The following is an 11,200-nucleotide window of genomic DNA, read 5'->3' on the forward strand; positions in this document are numbered from 1 at the left end:
TTGTGGAATTTATATTGCCGCCTATTCACCCATGGCAACTGAAGGCAGCTTACAGAATATAAAACCTCACAAAGGTAAAGGTTCCCCTTGCACATAATACGTGCTAGTTGTTCCTGACTCTAGGGGGTGCTGCTCATCTCCGTTACAAAGCCGAAGAGCCAGTGCTGTCTGAAGACGTCTCTGTGGTCATGTGGCTGGCAGGACTAAATGCCAAAGATGCACAGAACGCTGTGACCTTCCCACCAAAGGGGTTCCTATTTTTCTACTTGCATTTTTTACATGCTTTCGAACTGCTCAGTTGGCAGAAGCTGGGACAAGTAACAGGAGCTCAGTCCGTTATGCAGCGCTAGAGATTCGAACCGCTGAACTGATCCACAAGCTCAGCGTCTTAGCCACTGAGCCACTGCATCCCTTTTTAAAACCTCATATAAAAACAATAAAACTAATACAAGAAGAGTCATATAATAAATTAATATAATAAAATGTATGACTTCGTATGTTCTCCAGACCTGCCCATGCTGCTCATAACTTCTTTAACCGTTACTTATTACATGAGCCAAAAATGCACCTTTAATTAACAGTTAGAATGGAGAGTTCTCTAAATAATTTCACAAGCAGTTGAAGGCCAAGCCACCGTTACGTCACTTGGGGGCAAATTCTGTAGTGTACCAAAGAGAAAGTTTGGTGCCCTGTTCCATCAGCTTTTACTGAAGAAGACAAAGCAATTAATAAGGCACCATCAGAAGTTTTCGGGCATGGTGAGAGACCTAATTATTTCATGTTTATCAGGATAGAAACAGGTGCTGGCTTTGCAGTTCATAGACTGCAGACTGTTTCAACTGCTGCTGCTTCCTTTAATTAAAAATTTTCCCTGGGCATTCAGATGGATTTTTTTTTTCTAAATTATCAGCTAACGGACAGAAACCCTAAAATCTTTTATCAGGTAGCAAAATTTTGCATCAGAATTTATAATGGTGTGCTGTAACATTGAGGTGAAGACTGACGAATGACTATAAAAGTAGATCAAATTATATGGATGTGTATTATTGCATGGAACGATGTTTGTTTGTTTAATTCAATCAATCAGTAATATTTATTCAGTCAACGACCAGCAAAATCTAAAAGAGCAAGAAAAACCAGAGCAAAGCAAACAAATGCAAAAATATACTAACAGCTAAATTAAATAAAAATAACAGAATTGGAAAGGACCTTGGAGTCTTCTAGTCCAACCTGTAGTCAAGTAGGAGACAATTTCAGACAAATGGTTGTCCAATTTCTTCTTAAAAACCTCCAGTTGGAACACTTCTAGAAGCAAGTTGTTCCACTGATTAATTGTTCTAACTATCAGGAAATTTATTGTTAGTTCTAGATTGCTTCTCCTCTTGATTAGGTTCCATCCATTGCTACTTGTCCTGCCTTCTGGTGCTCTGCAGAATAGGTTGTCCATTCTTCTTTGTGGCAGCCTCTCAAATATTGGAACACTGCTATCATGTCACCCCTAGTTCTTCTTTTCATTAAACTAGACACGCCCAATTACAATAACTGCTCTTCATGTGTTTTAGCCTCCAGTTCCCTAATCACCTTGGCTCCTCTTCTCTGCACTTTTTCTCATGATTTCTCAACATCTTTTTTAATATCATGGCGGCCAAAACTGGATGCAATATTCCAAGTGTGGTCTTATCAAGGCACGTGAAAGTAAGCCTTAAACTCATTTTTAATGTGTGTGTGCTTTTAATAACCCTATTGTCAGGGCTCCAACAAATCCACCCCCATTCAAATCATAAATCTCTAGCCGCATCTCTCAGAGTAAAAAAAATTGATTTATTCGGCATTATCTGGGTGCAGCCAACACTAAAATACATCATTCATTTCCCCCTTGACCCTGGTCTTCCCCTCGCCCCCTGGATGTATATTCCCCAATGGGACACATCCATAGCCAAGAGTCATCAATCATGCTCTCCGGTGATATTCTTGCCTGCCGACAGCTTTGGGCTACCTAGCAATTATCTGAAGCATTTCAGAAATGCACTCCCTTTCTCCCAACTCCCTTTCTGCTGGCAATTAAAAAGACCAAAGAAAAGTATTTTTTTTTAGTTGACACCTATGCTTGTGGGGTGTGGTTTTTTTTTTTGTTTTTTGAACCAAGTACAAACTGGAGGGGAGATTAGATTTTCTTTCCCCAAACACAATTTGAATCTGTACTCTGGATTAGCCTGTGCTTACATCTTATATCAGGACCTGACAGAGATGGCACGAAACACGGCTGACACATATCAAGTTAAGCCTAAAGATGGTTGTGGCTAAGCAAAAACCCTTTCAGCATACATCACAAACCAGTTTTTTTTTAAAAGAAATGTTTGCATAGAGCTTCTAGCATTTTGTGTATAGTATTTGTCATTTGGGCGCTTGGCCAGAATTTTACTGCTAGGATAATGGATCTGTCCCTTCAGCAAACAGCATTTGCAAATGCTACAGCCTTTTGAGTGAGAGCTTAAAAAGCCTTAGATCCGAGCGTTAGAGTATTTCTCAACCTTGGCAATTTGGAAAAGTATAGACTTCCAGAATTGCTCGACCAGCTTGGTTGTGATGATTGGGGAATTCTGGGACTTGAAGTCCACACCTCTTCAACTTGGCAAGGTTAAGAAACATTGGAAGCTCAAACATATGAAGAACCGTTACCGGAATTAGGTATGTCTAGTCCGATGAAAAGAAGGACTGGGGGTCGGGCATGATAGCAGTGTTCCAATATTTGAGGGGCTCCTACAAAGGAGGGGGAGGATGTTAAACTATTACCCAAAGCACTGAAAGGGAAGATGAGAAACAATGGATGGAAACTAACTTGGGAGGAAGGAACTTCCTGACAGTGGGAAAAATCAACCAATGGAACAGCTTGCCTTCAGAAGTTATGAGTGCTCCATCTAGAGCAACAACTCTGTTATTTTCATTTTATTTTTATATTTTTAATTTAGCTGTTAGCGAATTTGTTTGCTTTTCTCTGGTTTTGTGTTGCTCTTCTCGATTTTGCTGGTCGTTGACTAAATAAATATTACTGATTTATTGAATTAAACAAACAGACTTCCAAGGTCCTTTCCCGTTCTGTTATTCTGTAAAATCTGAATTTGCTTTTAAAGAAAGGGGCTAAAGTAAAAAATTAGACTTTCTCCCCTCTTCTCCTGGATAGCGATTCCAATCCAGACTGCGTTATTTATTATTATGCAAATAAATTAAAACATTTAAACCTAGCTAAATACATTCGTGGGTATTTTTAACCAACTAAAAGCTTCTGTTGAGTAATTTTGCTCCAAACTTTAATGAGAAAGGCAACATATCGATGATAGGGTTAGGGTTAGGATCCCTTCCAAACTCTATTATTCTATGTTCTATGATCTGGGGAATAAGCTTCATGCTAAGTAATTATTCCCCCGAAGCGTTCTCGGTGTGTGATTCCATGACATCACCAATCCACGCTGAGTGCACTTATGGGTCTTGGAAAGCAAAGAGCACAGCTGGGAAACGTGAAGCAGCATCTGCCAACCCTGAGTCCTGGGGGTCCCAGAACACACAACAAATGCCAGCCCAAACAACAGCAATGAAAGCACTTGCAACAGTCCTAGAGGAACCCTTGGGTCTGGGGAAACAAAACAGCCGCAAGGGGAAAACAGGAGAAATTCTCAGTAGCTCTTCTGGAAAGGACATTTGCAGCCTGGCCACCTGTGTGTTTGCTTTATATATTTGTGTATCTGAGGGCCCCATGAATCATTTTTATGAAAATACAGGACCTCCGCAGAAGGTTTTCCAGACTTCCATCTCAAGGCTGGAAAACATCCTGCTACGTGCAGGGAGAAATCGAAGGAGATCAAAGTCTGTTTCCCAATAACCTGGATTCTGTTTCCTGCCCGTATGTCATGTAGGGTAGGTCTGATCCCTTCTCCCATCTAGTCATCTGCACCTTTTCCTACATCCTGCCTGAATTAAAGTTTTTACTTCTTGCGTTCTTTCCTCCGTGGCTGCTGTACGTTAGAGGATTCGGCTTGAAGAGGGTTCCAACCGCTTTTGCTGCATAGGTAGTCCTTCATTTAATGATTGTTCGAAGTTACAAGGATACTGGGGGGGAAAAGTGACTGTTATAGCCATTCTTCACACATATGACCATCGCAGCATCCCTGTGGTCATGTGATCAAACCTCAGATTAGGAATAATGACAGAAGGTCACAGCAAAGGCACAACGTATTTAATAATACACATACTGATCGCGGCGAGAATGGTCTATGCACAGGATAGGAAGAATGAAAATACCCCACTAGAAAGAGAGATAATAAGAAAAATACTGTCTTGTGCAGAACTGGATAGGCTAAGAACTGAAAAATAAGGGGGAATCAGAATATTAGGATACTTGGAATAAGTTTTATCAATGGTTGCAGAAGAGAGGGGAAGGTCGGAACAATCTAGGACAAATAGACCTAGATTGTGAATATTGTACTAATAATATGAATGTTAATGGCTTAGTAATATGTTTGTATTAGATTAGATTAGAATTCTTTATTGGCCAAGTGTGACTGGACACACAAGGAATTTGTCTTGGTGCAAATGCTTTCAGTGTACATAAAAAGAAAAGATACATTCATCAAGAGTCAAAAATCATAAGGTACAACACTTAATAGTAGTCATAGGGTACAATATGCAATTGAATCATACTAGGAAACAGTCAATATAAATCGTAAGGATACAAGCAACAAAGTTACAGTCCTACAATCACAAGTGGGAGGGGAGGGGTGATAAGGAGTGATGAGAATATTAACAGTAATAGTTGTACAGACTTTGTGAATAGTTGGACAGTGTTGAGGGAATTATTTGTTTAGCAGAGTGATGGCTTTTGGAAAAAACTGTCCTTGTGTCTAGTTGCAACTGTAATTTGAGACTTGGAGACTTCATAAGGCTTCATAGATAGATAGGCAACCCTGAAGGGTGAGCAAGAGACTTTCAGACTGTTAATGTGTCATCATCTGATTCCTCAACACACTGGAGATGCTTTCACTGCCTGGGAATTGACTTGTCTATGTGCAGAATGGATGCCCTGTCAGGTGTGGATGCATAGGTGTGATGGTGCGACCAACCAAAAGTCACTTCTTGGAGTGAACTAGTAAGTTGGCCCCCAGCGATGAAAGGAGCCTTTCAACCAGCTCAGCTCAACTATGCCTTCTTTTAGTTATCTTCTTTTGGGCATCTCGGCTTATTTCCAATATTATATTTCCGGCTATCCTCCATATTTATTTTTCTATCTCAGTGAGGCATCCTGCTATCTTAGAGATCAAAGCAGAGCTGGGATGAGAAAGTCACCAAGTTGTCTTCTCTCTTCTTCCTTGTCCTTCTTCTTCTTCATCTCCTCTTGCTCCACCTCTTCTTCCTCTTCCTCCTTCTCTTTCTCCTCTTGCTCCTCCGCCATCTCCTCCTCCTCCATCTCCTCCTCCTTTTTTCTTCTCCATCTCTTCCTCCTCCTTCATCTCCTCCTCCTCCTTTGGGGAAAACTTTGGCCTTTTTCTTAAAACAGAATGATCTCTATTTAAAAACACACATACACCCAAAGAAACTCCACCAGACTCAGCCACACCAATGTGGAGTGCAGCTCTCAAACTTTTGGTGGATCTTGGTCCTCTCCCCCACGTGTAAAGAACAGCAGCCCTCAAAAGATGACCCAGCCAAGGCTAGAGGATGCTATTCTGGTTGCTGCAGCCTGTTTCCTTTAAAAAAAAAACACAATATAAAACTTGAGCAAAAATTCAAGTCAGGTGGAGCAGGAATCTGGGCACTTGGCAGAGAGGTGACCATGGAGACAGTGGTTTCCATAGGCACCATGATGTTACTTCTGCTGCATTTTATGGGGGTCTGCACGTGTAGACTGCATTGCGTAATAATATAGCAGAAGGACATTTCTTACCCTGCCCCTGCCTCTGTACAGGCTCTGCAGTATTTTCAGATAAAGAAAAGGAAACGAGCAGACCGTTGATTCTGATGCTTCAGCGAGCATCGAGAAATGCTGTGAACATCCGTGGACTGTTCAACTCTCCTAAGTATGATTGAACGAGTCCAGAGGTATTTCACGAGAAGAGTCCTCCTCTCCTCAGCTTGCAATAGAATACCTTATGCCACAGGCTTGAAATTTTGGACCTGGACAACTTAGAACTATGCTACAATGTCCTACCTGTCAATGACTACATCAGCTTCAACCACAATAACACGTGGGCAAACCATAGATATAAACTCAAAGTAAACAGCTCCAAACTCGATTGCAGAAAATACGACTTCAGCCACAGAGTAGTCAATGCCTGGAACACACTACCTGACTCTGTTGTTATATCCTCAAACCCCAAACCTTAACTTTAAACCTTAAACTTAAACCTTTAAAACTTTAACCTTAACTGCCTACCGTGGACCTCACTCCATTCCTAAGAGGTCTGTAAGGGGGCGTGCATAAATGCACCAGCATGCCTACCGTTCCTGTCCTATTGTTCCTATTTATTCATACTAATTTATTATCTATATACTTATACCTGTTTATACATATATGTTTATATGTTATGTTCATACTTGTTTTCTCAGACATGCTTGACAAACTAAACTAAATAAAATAAAAATAAATAAATAAGTCCTAGCAGGCCATCACAACAGCAGGAACAAAATGGAATTTCCCCCGCCCCTTCCACCACCCAGATGCTGACCATATTTATTTAAGGATAAGCACAGTTTCTGCTTAAAAAGATAACATGTTTTAAAGGTAAAATGAAATTAACAGAATAACAGAGATGGAAGTCTTCTAGCCTAACCCCCTTCTCGAGCAGGCAACCCTACGCCATTTCAGACAAATGGCAGTCCAGTTTTCTTAAAAGCTTCCAGGGTTGGACCACCCACAACTTCTGAAGATAAGCTATTCCACTGATTCATTGTTCTGTCAAGAAATTTCTCCGTAGTCCTAGGTTGCTTCTGTTCTTGATTAGTTTCCATTCATTGCTTCTTGTCCTGCCTTCAGGTGCTTTGGAGAATAGATTGTTAGATATTGGAACACTGTTATCATGTCACCTCTACTTCTTTTTTTCATTAAACTAGACATTCCCAATTCCAGCAACAATTCTTCGTGTGTTAGATCCGTTAGTGTTCAGCAGGACACTAGATGCAAGCTCTAAGATCCTTTCTTAAACTTAGTGGAATGGGATTATTTCCAACCAACTTTTCACAAGCTAGTACTAAATTTTGGTTTAGGAATATTTCTCAATTCCTGGCTGCATTTTTGCGTTTGAGATGGTGGTATCTTGATATGACTATATTCAATGCCACGTTTGATGTTTTATCCTTCTTTCTTGTCTTTCTCTCTGGCTTCTTTGAATAAGCTCTCATGTCCATCCTGCAATTTTTTTTAAATGTCATCTAAAGTATTTGAAACCTGGATTCATATGTGGCATGGTAAGAATGCCAAGGAAACCCAAAGCAGTCTTCTCCATGATTTTTAAGGCAAGAGGTTGGAGCTTTCCAGAAAATTACATGAAGGACAAATACAGAGGAAGAAAGTTAGCCAAGCTGCAGCCAACGAGCCAATACAAGAAAGAAAGAAAAAACAAAGGGAGGGAAAAAGAGAGAAAGACTCCAAGGATTTGCAATGAATTGTTTTCAGTGCCCAGGCACAACTCTGTGATCAACATCTGCTCCTGGAATCTTCTAACTACCTGGCCTGGAAAGAATAAAGGAAACAAACTATACCTGCTACACTTTTATAAGTGGATTTTTATTTTATTCTTCGTGCTGAATGGTGGTTTATATGGGAGGGAAAGAAGGAAGGAAGGAAATTGAGAGATGCTGTTGAAGAAAGGAAGAGAGAAACTAAGAAGGAGAGGAGGAAAGGAAGGAGGAAGGGAGAAAAGGAAGGAAGGGAGAGAAGGAAGGAAGGAAGAAAGAAGGAAGGAAGGAAGGAAGGAAGGAAGGAAGGAAGGAAGGAAGGAAGGAAGGAAGGAAGGAAGGAAGGAAGGGAGAAAGGAAGGATTGAAGGAAGGAAAGGAAGGAAGGAAGGAAGGAAGGAAGGAAGGAAGGAAGGAAGGAAGGAAAGAAATTTACAGGGGCTCCTTTGACCCAGGAGAAAAAGAAGCATGATTGTAAATTCTTCAACTTCTTATGATGCTAAAAAAATTCTGGTTGTGACTTTCTCATCACACTGGAAAGCATTGAACCAAGATCTAGCACCCGAGCACAAACTACCAAATGAAGGCAGAATTTGGGGCCGCCAGATGAGCGGCTGCACGGGGACATCTCTACCACAGAAAGGATGTCATGAAGACTGAATCAGAAGATCCATCTCTCCCCACCCACCCCCGCCCCAAACAACAATTTCACAGAGCCTCTTTGATGCTGGCTCATTGATTCCACTTCGGGGTTCATTAACAGTGATTGCTTTCCTTTAATTTTGCTGGTGCAGTTATTTAATGGAGAGAGCTCTTGCTCTGGGACTGCTGATGAGGAGCCATGGCTGGAGCCATTTCACCAAGAAAGAAAATGAATTACCTGTTTGCAGGTGATGAGCTTGTAGAGCAACTAGCAGCCAACCAACATCCTCCACCTTCTGGGATTCTCCAAGATCTATATTGAGGTTGACTTGAGAGATAGGCTTCTTTCTAATATCTGATAGGAGCTCTGAGTTGCTCCCCTAGAGTCTTTCCCCCTCTTCTAGGGGGAATATTTTATCCTGCCTTTTTAATATTTCTCAAAATATTTAATTCTTCTGGGAGAGGGGTGGGCAGCTTACCACAACATGAAGTCAGCTGTGTGATCTTGAGCCAGTCATTCTCTCTCAGCCCTTGGAAGGAGGCATTTCAAAATCTTGCCAAGAAAACTTCAGGCACTTGTCCAGACTGTTGCCAGGAACTAATACTGGCTCAAACACACACACACACACACACACACACACACACACACACAAATTGTAAGACAACTTTCTTCACAATTGCACTGAAAAACCTGGGATTTGGTTGGTGTTGGGGGAAGATCATTTGCTTCCAGCTTTCTATTGGACATGAAAATAAAGTCTGTATGATGGAGACATGCAAACAACAACAATAACAACAACAACAAATCAATCAATAAATAAAGGATTGTTTAAAAATGCTGGAAACATCTGAAATAAATTAAGATCAGTGGGTGACAGCTTGTACAATATTGGAAATGTTCCCCAAAAGCAAAAGGGACATAGAATGACGTAATAAACAATGTGGTGTTATATTCTCCTCTGTATGTTTATCACCTGAGTATGAGGCACACATCTTCCAGTTGTGAGATAAGCAGGGGGTGTTAAAAAGGACCAAATGCTTTGGGTGATCAATATAAACCACATCTTCCAATATGGCACTGCCATGATTGTCTGCATTTTGGGAGAAATCCAGCTTTACATTTGCAATTTACCCAATTTTTTTTTTCTTGGGCCTTTGTAATTTTGTTTTTTAAATCAGTTAATTTGCAATCTTTTCCCCAGTCAATTTAGCTTATCTCTGGTGAAATTCATAAACGGATCTGATCAGAATGTGATCTTCTTCCTCCTGTCTGTTCATCTTCCTCTATTTCCTCTGCTTTTTCCCCTCTCCTTCCCCTCTCACTCCTCTAACTTTTTTGCAGGTGATCTGTGGGACTTTATATTTCAACCTTTGAGTTGGTCTAATAAGGATAAGGAGAGACCCAACCTAGAAGAAAGGAGAAATTTCCTGACAGAACAATTGTTCAGTGGAACAGCTTGTTTTAGAAGTTGTGGGGGCTCCATCAGTGGAAGCCTTTAAGAAGAGATTGGGCAGTCATTTGACTGAAATGGTTTAGGGTCTCCTGCTTCAGGAAGAGATCTCTAAGGTCACTTCTAATTCTGTTATCCCATTATTCTCTAAGAATTTTCTAATTAATTCATAAACATTAACCAATGGCTATTTTGTTTGTCATTTTTAAAAAAAACTGTAGCTTTTGTTTGGCTGCTCCATAACAGAGAATAAGGAACAGTTTGTCTAAGATGATGCTTAAAAATATTGTTTTATTGTTATTAATCCTCTACCTACCAACATTGCACATATTTAATCAATAACACATGACTAATAAAACATTTTTTTTAATTGCCTGGCCATCTCAGAAATATTTTTACAGCTCTTTGGAATCATAAATTTATTTTCTAACTAGCACAGAATTCTTTGGCAGAGGCAAACGTAAATTTGCCCTTTTAATAAAAACAAAACAACTACTTCAAGTCAATTCGGTGTTTTCTGTTTTTTTTTTAAAGAGATGTCAGTTAGATTTAGTAAGAAGATGAGGCTAAATTGCTGGAGGACAGCTGGACCTTTTACAGCTGGCATTTTGGTTGCTGCTTTTATCCCCTTCTTTTCACCCACTTTGTTGTTTCTTCATTTTTTTTATAAATACAAGTACATTTTTCTTTCAGTATAATAAAGTATCCCAGGGAGGACAGACTTTACAGAACTATTATTTAGAATTTCTGATGACACTTAAAACTCATTGAGAGCAAGTGCAGTAATTGAAGACCAAGTCAAGTGTGATTTGTATTCTAAATAGGGTCATTGCATTCAGGCTGCAAAAAGTAAACATGACCAGTAGAGGGCAGCAAATACAATTTTGCCTTCTCATTCCTCTCATCTGGTGGTTATCTGGATTTTTGCAGCCATTAAATTAGCAAATTAAAATAATGAGAGAAGGCCAGAGTGGGCTTTTTGTTTGTTTTTAATTTAATAGCATGGAAAAAATTGGGAAAAAATCTACTATAACTTGTCATTTATGTTGTTTTTGGAGTAGGGTTTCTTTGAGGTTGTATGTAAACTTAATGGAACATCATGGCATTGGCATGAACAGCACAATAAATCTTTTAATTGCCAACAGGTGGTGCTATTTCTTAACTCTTATTTTTTTAAAAAAATGATTAAATGAGCAAGTTAGAAGTGGAAATTCTCCTGGTTGGGAGATATTGGGAGTGGGTGGAACAGGAGTAAGAACTCAAAGAAAGGAAAAACATAGTCAGCAATTGAGAATTTCCAGGGCAAAACCTATGGTTATTCCAAACCAAAACCCGCAACCAAGTCTATATTTGTAACTAGTATGTCTTTTCCAATTTTAGTTGTGGCTAACATGGTTGATTTTCTTCATTTCATAGGAAATATGGGCTGTGGCCACATGAAAA

The sequence above is a fragment of the Pseudonaja textilis genome, chromosome 13, assembly GCF_049901715.1.
Source record: "Pseudonaja textilis isolate UNSWEBS1 chromosome 13, rPseTex1.2, whole genome shotgun sequence".
Lineage (NCBI taxonomy): Eukaryota > Metazoa > Chordata > Lepidosauria > Squamata > Elapidae > Pseudonaja > Pseudonaja textilis.